The following is a 17,350-nucleotide window of genomic DNA, read 5'->3' as shown; positions in this document are numbered from 1 at the left end:
TTCTTTCTATTGCTGACCTGGTTGCTATATGGGCTCGATTATAAGCTCGCTCTGCAGCTGTTTGGGCATGAAGTACTGGAGTCAGCAGGTAACGACAACACTGATAGCCATTGTCTCCCAGGAGTATGCCTTCTGGAAAGTCGCCTGTTTCGAACTGAGCATGCACTCGTGAATTAATGAAAATGTTGCTATCGTGAGCAGATCCTGGCCATCTTGCTACGATATTTAGGGACCTGAGCCTAGCATCACAAATAACTTGAACATTTAATGAAAACCACCCATGACGATTCCTATAAACTTCTGCGTTATCGCCCCCAGGAGATATTATAGGTATGTGGGTACAATCTATAGCGCCTATAACACCAGGGAAGTGTTTTGCATCAAAAAAATCACGCATGGTTTTCCTCACGTCAATTTGTTCGGAAGGCATTTTGATGAACTCTTGTTTCAGTGCAGCTATAAGATTAGATACGCGATGAATGGCTCTGCAGACTGTCGCTGCATCTACATGCAGTAAATCACCAACGACTAACTGAAAACTTCCCGTGGCAAAGAATCTCAAAGTTAGTAACAACATGTGCATTGGAGACAAAGGTTTGTTTCTCTTGGTTGGTTTAACTAGATTATCACGCACCCTGAGTTCTAGCTGTTCCACGGTATCTTTCCCCAAGCGATACCTCAGTTTAAATTTCTTGTCACTTAATTCTTCCATTGGATTTCCTCTTTCACAGAAGACACGGGGAGCCCGACGAAATTCATCATTTTCATCATCGGAAGATATATCTGAGAAATCAGAGTAATCAGACATCTGTAAAATACGAACGAGATAAGATAATAACGTAACCAATTTATCGAGGTTATGTTACAAAATTATTACATTACACTGCAATAATAAAAGAAGCTTAATATTGGCTATATACGGACAACTATATCTAGCAATGTATGAGGTTAGACTTCAGTGGTTTTTTTAATATTTATCGTAAAAACACAGGTAATATTTTATTAACAATCAGCTGTTTTTGTATCGGGATTATGTTATAGAATTATTACATTACACTGCAATAATAAAAGAAGCGTAATATTGCCTATATATGGACAACTATAGCTAGCAATGTATGAGGTTAGACTTCAGTGTATTTTTTTTTACCATTTATCGTAAAGAAACACAGGTAATATTTTATTAACGATCAGCTGTTCTTGTATCTCAAGCAGAAAAAAACTCCATGAACTTCGATCAAAGAATTTGATCGGAGAAATTTCTCCAGTCAAAGTTGATCGTAGTTCAGTGCAATTTGATCTCAAAATAACGTTTATACAATACAAATGTACGAGTTTTGCCTGAACTGGGATCAATTTCGTCTCTGATCTAGGATCAAAAGGTTTATACAATCGGCCCTGAAAGAATCATATGAAATCACGGCTCAGTGAGCCACAGGACACACACGGCTCCGTATCGGCACACCGGACACTGGCAGGGAGCCAAGCTTCCGCCGCAGCGAGACACAGTGAATCATTGCACACTGAAAGAATCGTACGCAGTCACAGATCAGTGAGACACAACACACACACGGTACATTGCCGGTACACTGGACATTGGCGGGGAGCTGAACTTCCTCTGAAGCAATAGATATAGAGTCATGATACACTGAAAGAATCGTACGCTATAATGGGCTCTTGAGCTCAGCTCATTTGAAAATAATAATACCCACTCGCATTCACTGTCCTCGTCTTACAGGGAGTTTTAAAATAGATGGATTTATTTGCAGTGTCAAAATAGTCAAAATATAATTCCAAAGTACCTAGTTGGTAAGTAGGTAGGCTATTAGGTTATTCTATTTACCGTATGTCCGACTCGTTGGCTGAACGGTCAGCGTACTGGCCTTCGGTTCAGAGGGTCCCGGGTTCGATTCCCGGCCGGGTCGGGGATTTTAACCTTAATTGGTTAATTCCTACAGCACGGGGGCTGGATGTATGTGTTGTCTTCATCATCATTTCATCCTCATCACGAAGCGCAGGTCACCTACGGGTGTCAAATAGAAAGACCTGCACCTGGCGAGCCGAACCCTTCCTGGGATATCCCGGCACTGAAAGCCATACGACATTTCATTTACCGTACTAGTTTAATTGCTCAGTATTTTTATAACTAGTTGACGTTTGGAAAACTAAATTCCCACGGAGGGAATTAGATATTTTTCCCAATAGAGCATGTCAAAAATATCAAAAACATATCAGATGTAAGGCTTTTCAGGCGATTGCTCTATTAACCGGCGTTTCGTCTTAGATCTGACACTAGACTCATCAGAGTGGGATGTGTCAGACCCTACCCACTGACGCTGGGGTGTATGCAGGTGATCATCATCATCAAAAAGTTATTTCATTCCCACCTGCAAATGAGGTGGGCAGGCCACAGCTAAACTAGTAGCTCTTAGGCCAAGTGGAAATGTAAAGAGTTGAGAGGAATATGTTATAGCGGGTATGTGTCATACATACCGCAAAAGAAGACTGTAATTGAAGAGGCTCAAGGATACCGTGACAACAAGCCAGGGCCCAGGGGCGACCCGCAAGGCACCCCACCCGGACAGGACCCCTACGAACACCAGGGGAGACGGGAGGAGAAATTTATTTATAGTACAACGTATCTCGGGTGCGCAAATGAGAAGAGTGATTACAAAGAGTTGCTACAAGTACATGAACAAGCTAATAAATTACGTGAATGGAGACGGTAAATTGGCGGGGGGGGGGGGGAGGAAGAAAGGTGGGTACGGATTAGGGTAATGCTGTAAGAGAAGGTAATATAGGGTAGTGGTCATGTTGGTGATGGAAGTGGCGTAGAGACGAAGAAGGTCCAATATCTGGAGAGGCGGAAGTATGGTGGTTGGTTGTGAGGCAAAGAGATTAACTGCTGGCAAAGGAGGGGGGGGGGAGGGGGTCGGGGACTGTCGAGGAAAATGATCAGTTGGTGGTGGGAGGGTAGGACGGGGTGGGGAACGGGAACGTTCCACACGATAGGTCCGCCTTCGGAAGAGAACTCCATCGGTGACGAGACGGTCCACTTCAGCGGCGGAGGTGAGTTGAAGGCGAACCATATAGGTCGGGCCATCTTCATTGTAGATCCGGAACGCCCGGTGAACGGAGACGCCGGCCAGTCGCAGTTCTTGCAAGATAACCTGGTCAGAGATGGTAGGGTCCAGGCCACGAATTACACAACTGTGAGTGGTAGACTGTTGGCGAGCGGGAGAAGCGGCATTCTGGCCTGGTGAAGCAAGAACCGTAGTAGCAACAGCACTGGCAGGGGGCAAAGGATGATTAGGAAGGGAGGTAGGAGGGGAGTTGGAAGTAGTAGACATAATAGGAGACGGGTGACTAGTGGTAGAGAGGACAATCGTAGTAGTCAAGGGACAGGAGACGGACGTAGAGCAAGTGGTAATAGTAGTTGTGGTGGTAGTAATAGAAGGAGTAGTAGTGGTGATAGGCGAGGTGGTGGCGGTGTGGGTAGACGGAGATGAAACGGAGAGTGGGGAGGGCTGCGTAGGTTCTTGAGAAGGAAGGGTTGGGATTGGTTGGAGTGGTTCAGGTAGAGTGCGATAGTTTTCCATTATTTCGTCGGGAGGATATGCCACTTTATGTCGACGACCATCGATGTAGGCGCCATTGTTCGTCCGATCCAGTGCCTCACGCCAGTTACGGTAGAAGACCAGGATATCCGGGGAAGGCTGACCTGAAGAGCGGTCTTGAAGGCTCAAGTCAAGTATGGAGGAGGCACCAATATCAAGTTCTTGAAAAGTGAAGGAATCCGAGTAGCTGACGTCCACGCCCTTAACAAGGACCACATACATGCCTGTTTATTGTTGATTGGGCCGGCTGAGTTAGTGATGAGAATGGCCACCCAGCCGAAAAAAGAGCGTGGAAGGGAAAAGAGTATGTACTAATGACACACCATCTGCCAATATAGATTCTTGAGTGTGTATGTAGGTGAACTATCTATCTATCAAATGCTTTCATTCCCCACCCTGAAGGGGTGGGGCGGGCCACCTAGAGGGTGTCGCCCTCTCTCTGGTCAAGAGATGCGGGCAGGTTGGGGAGATGTGACGGAAGAAGGAGGGGGGTAAAGGATGTGAATATATAGGAGATGGGAGAGGACTTGTGCCTATGCCTAGGTGTTGAATTTTGTTGAGGGAGTTTATTAGCATAGATGGTTACAAAGTAGTTACAAAATATATTACACATATTTAAAAGTACGTAGTAGGATGATATAAAGGCTGTTGGACGAAGTTGGGGTTAGTGCTAGAGGTAAGGGAAAGGGCTAAGATGTGAAAGATACAGGAGAAGTTATGCAGGGAAGTGAGTAAGTTGTGGAGAGGGTTTGTTGGGTGTGGTATTGGGGGAGAAAAACCGGGTGGAGGGTAAAAACGGATTTGTGGACTCCGTGGAAGGAAAGGAGGAGCCGGCCGGGGACGGCGACGGGGTGCATGAGATCGGTTAGCAGGTTGGGGAGGAGAGCGAGATGGTTCAGTGTGATGATGGCGGCCTTGAAGATGGATGCCGTTGTTGATGAAATGCTGGGCGATGTCCGGAGTCGGCAGATGAAGGCGAACGAGGTGGGTAGCTCCTGTAGCGTTGAAAATCTGAGTTGCTCGGCGAACTGGTGTTCCTGTCAGGCGGAGGTCTTGAAGTATGGCGTCGTTGGATAAGAGCGGGTCCACTCCTCGGATGACGCAAGTGCAATCGGTCGAAGATGGCGGCATTGTGGCGGTGGTAGTGTCAGTTGCAGGCGCTGGTTCTTGACTTGATGAGGTAGAGGTGGGAGGCGTGGTGATAGTAGTGGTCATGATAGGGATAGGGTGGGTTGTTACCGTAGTCGTGAGCAAAGTTGTGAGGGAGGTGTGAACTGGGGAGGTTGTGAGGGTGGTAGTAGTAGTGGTGGTGGTGGTTGTTGTTGCAGTGGTGTAAAGAAAGGACAAGGATTGTGGCGGGGGTGTGTAAGGAGGTGGATCAGGAGAATAGTCCGGGAGTTACTCTAATATATTGCTGGGAGTGTCTTCCATTTGATGGAGGCGTTGGCAGATTTGTCCACCAGTGGCGAGAAGATGGTCATGTTCGGTGGATGTTTTGAAGAAAAGCAGGACGTCGTTCGATGGTGCGGAACCTTCACGTAGCCTAGTGGCGCTGTATACTCCAGACTTGCGGAGTTCAGATAGGATGGTGTCTTCAGTGATGGATTGTTGGACGTGCAGGACAATGCAGGTGTACATATTGGGAGGCCGACTTCCGATTTGGTGTCTGGCCTATATGCTTTGTTGGGTCGGCTGGGTGCGATGGTAGAGTTGCGGTGTCACCCGGCCGAATCAAAAATGAGGAGATAAGGATGTACAGAGTCAACTGTTGTGACAGACAGCAAAAAGCCGCGGGTGATGTGTGTCTGCAGGTGAACTTATCAGAAGCCCTTATAAGAGGCACAGTCTGATAACTGCATACGGGAGATAAATCTCCACAATGGAATTATTGCCCGCCTAGCAATTCCGAATGGAAAATTCTAAATCCCCATGGAGGGAATTAGATATTTTTCCCAATAGAGCATGTCAAAAATGTCAAAAACATATCAGATGTGAGGCTTTTCAGGCATTTGCTCTGTTAACCAGCGTTTCGTCTTAGGTCTGACACTAGACTCATCAGAGTGGGATGTGTCAGACCCTACCCACTGACGCTGGGGTGTATGCAGGTGAACTTATCAGAAGCCCTTATAAGAGGCACAGTCTGATAACTGCATACGGGAGATAAATCTCCACAATGGAATTATTGCCATATGTTCACCTGCATACACCCCAGTGTCAGTGGGTAGGGTCTGACACATCCCACTCTGATGAGTCTAGTTTCAGACCTAAGACGAAACGCTGGTCCTCTTCCGTGAATCGCTTGAGGTGGAGGCTGCGGTAACCAACGGCATACTCATCCATGTTCGTCAATACGACGTGGTCCTCCCTCCTGAACGTCTCTTACAGGATCTGCACTATCTTCCTGACCCACCTCTCACCGTTCAAACCCGTTCTTCACGCAAATCAATGCAGTCCGCCCCGCCTCCCGCTTCCACTACTACTACCACCTTCACCACTACTGCGTCTCCTCCTTTGACTCCATCGCCCGTTCTTACCACGACCAGCCATTCATCTCCTATTATGTCTACCTCTACCACCTCCTTCCTGCTCCCATCCCTAGCCCTCAGCAACAGCCCACCAACTCCACGACTCAGTCAGCGTCCGCAGGACAAGCAGCTACCATGACGCTGACCACACAACCACTTCCGTCACCGAGTTGTGTTCTTCGAGGTGTCGACCCTGCCATCACGGAGCAGGACATATTGACGGAACTCCACACAACAGGCGTCTCTGCCCTTCGAGTGTTCCGGATATATAACGATACTGGCCTCACGTACATGGTCCGTCTCCAGCTCCCATCAGATGCAGATGTTCACCGCCTGGTTACCTCTGGCGTCCGCCTCCATCGACGGCACTACCGCGTGAAACATTCTCGTTCCCCACCCCGTACTGTCTGTTCCCCTCCTATCACCTCACCTCGTCGCCCTCGCACCGCACCGCCACCCATCCCGCCTCCCCCGGCCGGTTTACCCCCTGCTCCCCAACCTACACCTTTTCTTCCGCCCCTACCGATCTTCGACCTTCTTCGCCTCCTAGCCACCTGCATTACTAACATCACAACCACCCTCTACTATATTCTGTTACAATATTATCCCCGTCCTGTTTACTAACTCTCTTCCCCGCCCACAAACAGTTATCATACTCTATATTTAGGTCTCTATTCTCTGTATTAGCTCAAACTCTGTATCTCTATGTAACGCTTCTCTTTCTGGATTACGCGCCCGAGATACGTCAATAAAATTTTGTCCCTTTTCTCCTGGTGATTGTCGGGGTCTGCGTGGGCGGTGTGCTTTGCGGGTCTTCCCTGGGTCCCGGCTTGTTGTCGCGGTTTCCCTGCGCCAGTTCAATATTTTTCTTCCTTGTCCTGGTATGTACAAAACATACCACCACCTTCAAAATCTTTTTCTCAGAACTTTCTCCCTAACCTATTCCCAAAGAGCTACGCGTATAGCTGTCGGCCCGCCCAAAAACCTCGAGGTGTGGGAATGAAATTACCATTTTGATTGATTTTTTGTTCACCTGCATACACCCCAGCATCAGTGGGTAGGGTCTGACACATCCCACTCTGATGAGTGTAGTGTGAGACCTAAGACGAAACGCTGGTTAATAGAGAAAACGCCTGAAAAGCCTTACATCTGATATGTTTTTGAGATAGTTGACGTTTGCCAATTACTTAAACTCAGATCTCTAGCCTCCACGCCTGGCTGAGTGGCTCAGACGGTTGAGGTGCTGGCCTTCTGAACCCAACTTGGCAGGTTCGATCCTGGCTCAGTGCGATGTTATTTGAAGGTGCTCAGCCTCGTGTCAGTAGATTTACTGGCACCTAAAAGAACTTCTGCGGGACTAAATTCTAGCATCTTGGCGTCTCCAAAATCAAAAAAGTTGTTAGTGGGACATAAAGCCAATGACATTATTTAGCCTACCCTATGATTATGAGTCATGCTCATGACCACTCGAAATTCTCTATTTTAAATCCAGAAGAACCGCTCGGTATTCTCTCAGTTCGTATGTCGCATCATTGCACAATACTTCAATACTTCAATAATCGAATCACGAGGTCACTCGTGTACGTGGACAGTGAGTACATAAGCAGACTGATGCAATAGCTTAAATAAAAAGATGTTTAATCAGAAAATCAGTGGGCTACTGTACATCTCGTGTAACCTGTACAAAACATGACGATTAAAAAATCCTCTGCTGATAGAAAAAGACATTTTCAAAGATGAACGAGCTAGTTGGCCGTGCGTTTAGGGTCGCGTAGCTTTGAGCTTGCATTCGGGGAATGGTCGGTTCGAATCCTATTATCGGCAGTCGTTAAGATGGTTTTCGGTGGTTTCCCATTTTCACACCAGACACATGCTTGTGCTGTATCTGAATTAAGGCCACGGCCGCTTCTTTTACACTTCTAGCCCTTTCCTATCTCTTCCATTCTCTTTGTTGCCGTAAGACCTATCTGTGTCGGTGCGACGTAAAGCAAATTATTTGATTTATATTTAATATGTGGGCTACTTATTATGCACACAGGTATTTTTATATTTAATTCTCTCTACATATATATGTTTTGTGCTGTAATATAATAAGCAAGTATAGTACTGAATATGAAAGTTAGATGACGCATAGGAAAGCAGTTCATAGAATGATGTCCAGATGGCAGCAGCAAGCAATACATGTTGTTGCTGCTGTCTTATCAGTACACACTACACAGATGCAATAGGGTCGATGACTCTAATGAGCCGTGAATCGGCTCACTGTATCGATTCAGTAACTTGAACGGAATCAAATGAATCGAATATCCTGTCACTAATCTGTTCAGCCTATATATAAGACTTTTTTCAATTACCTCTCAATTGACATTTTAGCTGAGTGGCAACGCTAAAAAGACTATGGACTTCGAGGTTGGTGGTTCAAGTCGACCCGTCGCCAGGAATTTATAACCGGTAAGTTAAATTCACGTAAGATGCAAATATATATGTTGTAAATAAATGTAAGACAAAAGAAGTAGAAATTAATTCCAATTTTTGTGATTACTGCATTATGATTTAAAAGAAATGCATATGTAGTTCAACAGGCGTACAATGTTTACATGGTGTATTGCTGTCACAGTGCTATCTCCCCCTCTCTCTCCCTCGCCCGCTTCTCACATCGCGCCACAGCAGTTCAAGATAATTTCACACCAATTGGACACTGATCCCCACCTGCACATCTATACCACCCTGTAACTCATAGATACATTCAGGATAGGATCTAATACTCAAGGGTTTCATATATTTCAGTGTGCTCTTTTGGATGGCATATCAATTGGTTTCAAGTTCTCTTAACATTGATTGGTGGTCCCTTGTTAGTACACCTAGACTGCAGTACCATCATAAAATAGCTATGTTTAGAAAAAAGGTAGCATTTCCCCACAATTTTCCAATGTAACTTCATTATATCTGAAAGGACAGGACAATCAGAAATGTATTATTTTCCAGCAAAGTTATAAAATCCTTAATCCAATGGAATGGCTCGTACAATGGTACAGCTTCTCCTCTTCTTTCTTCTTCTTCCTCTTTTTCTTCCTTCTCTGATTCTCTGGTTCTATGATGAATGACTAGTTCCTCCACTTCAAGAACATCTCTCACCTCATTATTGTAGAACTCAACAATCTTCAGTGTGTTTCATTTCATTTCTCCACATCTCTGCTGTCACCTGCAGGATATATTGAAGTATCGCAACATGACAAGTATATGATAAACTCCACTTGCCTATATCCAATAAATAACATTTCCACTTGGCCTACCTGATAAAGAGATTCTTTCCACACAGCTGTAGCTCTGTCCAATCCATGACCAGGTCTTGAAGCCACTCTTTTGTTATAATACTGTTTTGCCACAGACCACACACATTCGATGGCACTGAAAAATGATTGGTATGGAGGAAGTCGTAGGACAGTATGGCCTTCATTGTGCAGCATCTCGTCAACAATGTACCTGGTTTTAAAGAAACAGAGAAATATTGTTATGCATACATGAAAGTAAACAACATTATCTAAACTTATGTTTAGATGCTTCTCTACCTCTTTAAATGACTTCGATTCATATAACACAACCTTTGCAGCTCATCCTTTGTAGCATTTTATGGTGGAAAACATTCTGACTCAACCATGACCATAAATTAAAGGAAAAATAAAAATTAAGTTCTATAACATCATAAATATCATTCAGTAGAAGGAAATATTCAATGTAGTATAATTACCATTAATTGATCCTTACTCCATTTCGTTGTTGGTTGATGCTCAATGATATGCTGCATTATCCATTAAAATAACACAGGGTTCTATATTTCTTAATCCTACGATTAATTGTGTTTCCACCCACATTTGAAATTTCTCACTATTCATAGCACCACGATAATGTTGATTTCTCTTCAAGTTTGTGGCAAATATCAAATCAGCACCTGTAAGTATTTTAAGTGTAATACTGTAATAGAAATGAAACCTGCCGTTTGCAAAAAAATACACAGGAATATAACAGGGAAGATACTATCTAATATACCGTATCTACACTACAAAATTCTCAACTGAAATGCGGTTATGTGATCTTTACAGAGGTGGATTACTATTATTTTCTCTAGTCCGCGGGACGGAGTATAAAAGTGTCCTTAAATGCTGAAAAATATGAGATTGTTTACAATAATTTCTCAAAAGTATTTCTGTCTAAACTACGCCAGGGACTTGAATTGCAATTATTGGAATGTAAGAACTTGATTATTAGCTAACCGCTCAAAAAAACTGAAATGTCGAGGGTGTGAAATATAAATTACGGATACTTTAACTGCCTACTCGGAACTACAAATGATCGGAATACAATAATCAGCTGATTTATATTTTCTTGATACACTACACCCTTTGTTCACAGACTGTAGCCAACAATGCCAATATTTGAATATGAAGAGCGACAATAATCAATAACAATTACGGCTGTTAACTATTTCGCCAGTGAAATACTGTCTATTTTGTTGAAATCCTTTCTTTAAACAAAATTTACAACAGTATCGCGTTATTAAAGGAAGGTATTACCTTCGTGATAGGAGGGACCGTTGAACTGCTATTTGAAATACCGTACCCTGTCAAATGCCTGCACTAATATGTATAACCGCTGCCGAAGTTACGACTCTTTTTAATATCCCGTCTTTGTAAGTACCGTATTTTATCAACAAACCTATTGATATTTTAATAATACTATTAAAAAGAAAGATATATTTCTTCTTTCACGCAGACCTAAATTACCGTTTGTACGGTAATCTAGCGAACGCCTACGGAACTACTCAGTATGAAAACTGTAAATAAATGCCACTAATCGCAGATTACTACAAATAAACACTAAACACAATTATTTGTGGAGCTAAATGTATCACACACACACACACACACACACACACGCACACACACACACACACATACACACAAAATTTGGTAAATTTCTACAATTATTAACTATTTTATCACTGAGATAACACAGAGCTCTTGGAACAGTCAACCACTCGCTAGCGCATCCAAGGAGCAGTCTCATTTGAAACCTTGTATAAATTAAATGTTATGACATTACAACAACATGGCAATGTATCATAAGTTAATTAGACCATTTGAAAAGTTTTAGAGCAATAATTTCTAAACATTATTGATCGTGACAATCACAACACCAATATTGCTGCCTTTGGACAAGAGTAACCACAAACAGCTGTCTTAAGGTTTATTGTTGTGAATTGTTGTGCTGCATGCTTTTGTGGACATTACAGCTTGTCTACAACAGTAAATACCTTAAAGAACAACAGACAGTCTCGTTTCTAAGTTGGGTCAAAATGGCTCATTCACGTGAAAACACAGCAAGGGCCAAGGCATTAGTGGAGGATGGTCACAATATATGCTTTGTAGCAGGTAAGTATTGTTATAACATGTACCAAACTGTTTAAAAAGTACAGAGAGGGCAATATCTACACCAGGAGGCCCAATTCTGGTCATAGGAGAAGCACTACTGAGTGTGATGTTCATTTTTTCATAATGCTGGTTCTTCGTGATTGACACACAACAGCTGTGGAAGCCAGAATCATTGGCAGCAAGTACGGGGCATGAACAATAGCGAAATGACAGTAAGGAAGAGATTTCATGAAGTGGATTTAAAGTCCAAGAGGCCTGTCACTGGACCCTTTCTCACACATTAGCACCGCACCTCACGGATGCAATTCGCCAATGCCCATTGAAACTGGACCATGGAGCAGTGTAGCTGAGTGCTGTTTACAGGTGAATCCAGATTCTGCTTGAGGGAACCAGATGGAAGGGAGAGAGTACGGGGAAGGTCCGGTTAATATTATTCACATTGTATTTTCTCTGCAAGGACACCGTTCAGTGGAGGTTTTGCAATGGTGTGGGCTGGGATTACCACTCATGCGCACAGGGAGCTTGTCGAGAGTGGAAGTCTGACAGCCCACCAATACATCAAGCAGATTTTAGTGGATCACGTGGTGCCGTTTGCACCTGTTATCGGCGAGAACTTCATCCTGATGCATGAAAATCATCGGCGAGAACTTCATCCTGATGCATGACATAGCTCATCCACACGGCAGTGACGGCTCGTGGCTGTAAAGTATGGTGAAGCGCTATTACTCGTTCGGTTTCGAGCGACAGATTTAGGAACTTCTTTCTTTCTTTCTTTCTTAATCTGCTTACACTCCAGGGTTGGTTTTTCCCTCGGACTCAGCGAGGGATTCCACCTCTACCGCCTCAAGAACAGTGTCCTGGAACTTCAGACTATGGGTCGGGGATACAACTGGGGAGGATGACCAGTACCTCGCCCAGGCAGCCTCACCTGCTATGCTGAACAGGGGCCTTGGTGGGGGATGGGAAGATCGGAAGGGATAGACAAGGAAGAGGGAAGGAAGCGGCCGTGGCCTTAAGTTAGGTACCATCCCGGCATGTGCCTAGAGGAGAAGTGGGAAACCACGGAAAACCACTTCCAGGATGGCTGAGGTGGGAATCGAGCTCACCTCTACTCAGTTGATCTCCCGAGGCTGAGTGGACCCCGTTCCAGCCCTCGTACCACTTTTCAAATTTCGTTGCAGAGCCGGAAATCGAACCCGGGCCTCCGGGGAGCCAGCTAATCACACTAACCACTACACCACAGAGGAGGACAAGATTTAGGAACTACGTGTTGTTTTTGGTTGTTTTGTAATCGTACCTCGTACCTGTGACTGGCGGAGGGTCCAGCACGTGACCACGATTTATTGAATTTAATGTTTCGTCATGACCACGGAAAGCTAGTTCTTGCTTACTTAAATAGAGCACTGCATCAATTACCAACTGAAAGAAAAGCCTATTTAAATGCACATTTTCACGGAACTGTACAATTACAATATACAGTCTGGCATTTTCCTTCAGGACATCAGAGATCGTATTTTGGTTTGTTTCCAACGTCTTGAAATCTAGCTGCCGTATTTTATATTCTGCAGAGTCTGAGTGCTTATGTAAAGAACGTTTTATGTTCAAAAGGGCTGAAAATCCTTCTTTATTCCAAACGTTATTTTTATTGATAAAAGGCAAGCAGGCCCAACAAAACAACTTCTGGAGAGGAGCACAATCATGCAAATTCCTTAAACCACGATCGTTTGAAACTAAGATTGTAAGATTTACCGAAATGTTTCACTTCTTTTATAGTACAAATTTGCAGTGATTCAGTAGGGCGATCAAAACGTAGAACTTCATTCTGATCTTCGTTTCTCCAACGTGGAAATGGTGTTTATAATAAAATGCACACTATGTCATAAATAGGATACATATTTAAATAAAACAGCACAACACTACGAATGAACCACGATGCGTAAGTACTCGTACTTCACACAGGATGTCGCAGTGAAGACGAAACATTCCGCTCTTCCGACAACTTCACTAACACATTCCGCTATGTGGAAAGTACGCGGGTGACGTCACGGTTGTCATGACAACCGCCAAGGGCAAGCGCTAGGAGGTTTTTTTACGGGGGCCCCCGTAGCCCGCTCCCCCGTCGTGGCAATCGACTCAATCTACATTGCCTTCGACATGCTATTAGTTCTAAGTAGAAAGATAGCTGGGAAGAGTGGGAAATTATACAAGGAGTATCTGCCTGTTTCCGTATTAGACACGTTACCAGGCGAGTTTGTATTGGTTGGGTGGTGTTAGGTGTGGTATTGAAGGGTCAGGGATAAACCACATAGGCAGAAAAGAGAAAGAGCCTACATGTAAAACCTGACATCTTTTGATAGCACATGCAAGGATGTGGGCTGGGAAAGTCCAGAGGTTGTGTTAGTTAGGAGTATGTGTCGTGCAATCATAACCATTTTCCTAGCTTTTGTCAGTCATTATGGGGAATCAGTCCTTCTTGTCACTGCCTGGTGCGACTCGGGTCCGCTGGCGTCTGGGCTTTGGGCCACAGGTTAGTCCCTTGGTCCAACAGCCAGCGGTCCCTGGTGCCAAGTCTCCTTTAGGGAGAAGGGGAGTATAGCCAAGACTTACTTCGGGTAAGGGGCTTCTTCTTCTCGCCTGTTGACGTCCCTTCTTTGCGGTGTTGGTGGCACACTCTTGTCTCTGCAACTATATATACACATATATACATATACACACAAACATACATCGTTATCATATATGCATTTACACGTTTCTCGGTAGAGTGCGGGCCGCTCTTCCGCTCTCATGTCCTGTAAATTTAGTAAATTAAATCATTAAGTATTAGCTGCAGGGTGGTTTTCTGTCCACCCCCTTGTCACTGGCGGGAGGCGGGGGTGGCTTGGGTCGTCTCTTATTAAGGCTGTGTTGCCTTCGTCGTTGTATTTCTTCTCTCAATCCTCCCTCGCTTGATTCCCTGTAGCATAAGATAGGAGACATAGATAGACATGCACATATATACAGGTGTTTGCAGTGTGGCGTGCGTGGGTAGTATTAAGTGGAGCGGTTTAGTGAGTTGGTGTCAGCTTAGGAGACGGGGGCGTTTTTGGACTCCCGGCCTCCTCACCCTGTGGCTGAACAGAATGTGCTCCGGCGTGGGGTATTTGGTGTATAGATCGACGTCGTAGCGTCCTATTCCACTGACTAGTGGGTTGATCTTATTACCCCATGATTTCGTGTACATTCGGAGTGTTTGTTTTCGTATGTATTTCCTTATCGAGCTGACTTTCGCAATTGCGCGTAGGTGGCGTATTGGTGTGTCATACGGGAGTCTAGCCGCTGCTCGAATGAATTTGTTTTGTATTAGTTCCAGCTTATCCAGGTTCGTCATAGCAGTGTAGCCCCAGGGGGGGGGGGCTGCGTACGTTGTTATTGGCCTAATTAGGGCCTTGTACATGTTGATTGCTACTCTCTTGTCAATACTGGATCTTTTATTCAGTATAGGATAGAGCTGTGACAGTTGTGCGTGTGTTTTCCGCTGGATGTCTTTAATGTTATATAGCATGGTTAGTTTTCTATCTAGGACTACTCCTAGATATTTGACCTTGTCATGCCATGCTATATCTTAATTAAATAGTTTGAGCGGTTTGATATTGGCTGGCCTATGTGTGCGTCTGTTCTTCCTAGTGAACAGCACAGCTTGGTATTTGTCAACGTTGACCTTGATACGCCATTTGGTTAGCCAGGGCTCGAGGGTTCGCAGTGCTACTTGTAGTCTCTTTCGGGTGCATGCTAGCTGAGGGTGCTGTACTGTGATAGCAGTGTCATCCGCGTAGAGGTGCGTGGTAGTGTGTTCCGCTGTCGGCATGTCATTCGTAAATAGAATGAACAGGATTGGGCCTATTAGTGACCCCTGGGCTACGCCCGCCCTGATCGGTCGCGTGCTTGACAGTGTGTTGTGAGCTAGGAGGGAGCACTTGGGAGGTAGAGGCAGCTGCGGAATCTCTCGTCTTCACTCAGTCTCACGCGCCGTACTGTGGCCGACAGCCGGCGCTTTTATGAGTTCCCCTAGTTCTCATCAGGTGATGAGGTGCTCCAAACGCCGTACAATAAAACATTTTCTTTCCGTAAAACCAACAAATGTCATAAGAAAAATAAGTTTAAGTAATTCATTATGGTAAAAATAAGTGGTGAAGTGGCACTTCACCTACTTCACCTGAAAAGCCGCCCCTGCCACACGGTGCCATTTGTGTACGTGAGTACATGGATGAAGTCGGAATTGAGCGTATGGTATGGCCTGCTCGTAGTTCCGACCTAGACCCAATAGAGCATGTCTGGGATATGCTTGGGAGATGTGCTGGGAGTCGTTCCCCTGACACACTGGCTCAACTGCAGGCTGTGATCCAGGCAGAATGGGAGCTCATACCTCAAGAGAACATTCGAGATTGCATCCTGAGCATGCCTGATGGAATCACAGCTGTAACTGCAGCTAGAAGTGTGGTAATACCGATTACTGAAGCAATGGAATTGTGTTGGAAACACAAATGGCCTATTTAACTTAAAATACATTTCCACACAAGGTGGTCGGAAACAAAGTGAACTGGGTATATGAGCGCTAGAGGGCTAGTCATATTGGTAAATAATTTGAAAGATATAATTATTTATCAGCTTGTCCAACGCTCTAATGCTCATATATCCGGTTCACATTGTTTCTGACAACCCTGTATTGTTGTAATGTCATGATAATTCATTTTACCGGGTTTCAAATGGCCTATTTAATTTAAAATACATTGCCCTTTTTTATTGGTGAGTATATTATCTGGTAAATAATTAATTAGAATTAAAAACAAAAGAAGCCTCAGATTAGAACCTTGCAGTACCCCCAAAAGGACTGATAAAATTTGATGAAATTTCATTGTTAAAAGAAAAACATACCGGTATTAACTGTAGTAATTATTTATGAAAATCAAATGTATCTAATTTAGTAACTACTGTATAATTCTATGGTTGACTTTATTGAATGATGGTTGCCTAGTTGTACTTCCTCCTAAAACAACAATCACCACCACAATTTTATCAAATGATTTTCAAAATCTGTTCAGCCCTTTTGTTGTAATTAAGGATATCATACAGATTTTGATAATAACCCATAAGATCGTATATACTTGAGGACAAAACCTGACGGCCTCAGTTCCTCAAAGCGAGCTGTCAATCACACCCTGCACTCTGATCCTTGTTTGATGTGAAGATGTTGCCAAAGCACTTTCTTTCACACTCTTCAGTCTTTACTCTTTCTTCGTGTTGAGTGTAGTGTAATGATCTTTTAATAATACCATAATAATAAATAAATAAATAACTCACTGGAAGTGACAAGTCCACAAAATTTTTTTTTTTAATTTAGCTCTGGCTCTTTTTGTGTTAATGAGGTAGACAATTTGGAAACTCCGGCTACAGTAGATGTAGTAAATCTTATAAGCAGCTGATAGATACTGGGCTGCTGCTGGAGAGTATTGGTGTGAGGCGAGGTTGTCATGTATTGTCTCCAAGTATACCTTAACTATGGCATTGATTATGTACACAGATCGATAATTTAGATATCGTTCCAAAATTATCTCTCCTAAGACTAGGTTTACACTAGCAGGTTATTGCAGCGATTTACTTGTACGGAGCAACTTACTGCACCAATTGCAAGTCTAAATACCTCAGCAAGCTGACTTGTGGCAGTTAGCGATTTCTCGGGCAAGACGCTTGCAGCCAGTCTCGTGCTGGCAGTGTGAAGCACACGTTGTGAGCTACCACAAGTTAC

The sequence above is a fragment of the Anabrus simplex genome, chromosome 2 (genome assembly GCF_040414725.1).
Source record: "Anabrus simplex isolate iqAnaSimp1 chromosome 2, ASM4041472v1, whole genome shotgun sequence".
Classification (NCBI taxonomy): domain Eukaryota; kingdom Metazoa; phylum Arthropoda; class Insecta; order Orthoptera; family Tettigoniidae; genus Anabrus; species Anabrus simplex.
The sequence above is the reverse complement of the archived record's forward strand: the minus strand, read 5'-3'. Positions refer to the sequence as shown.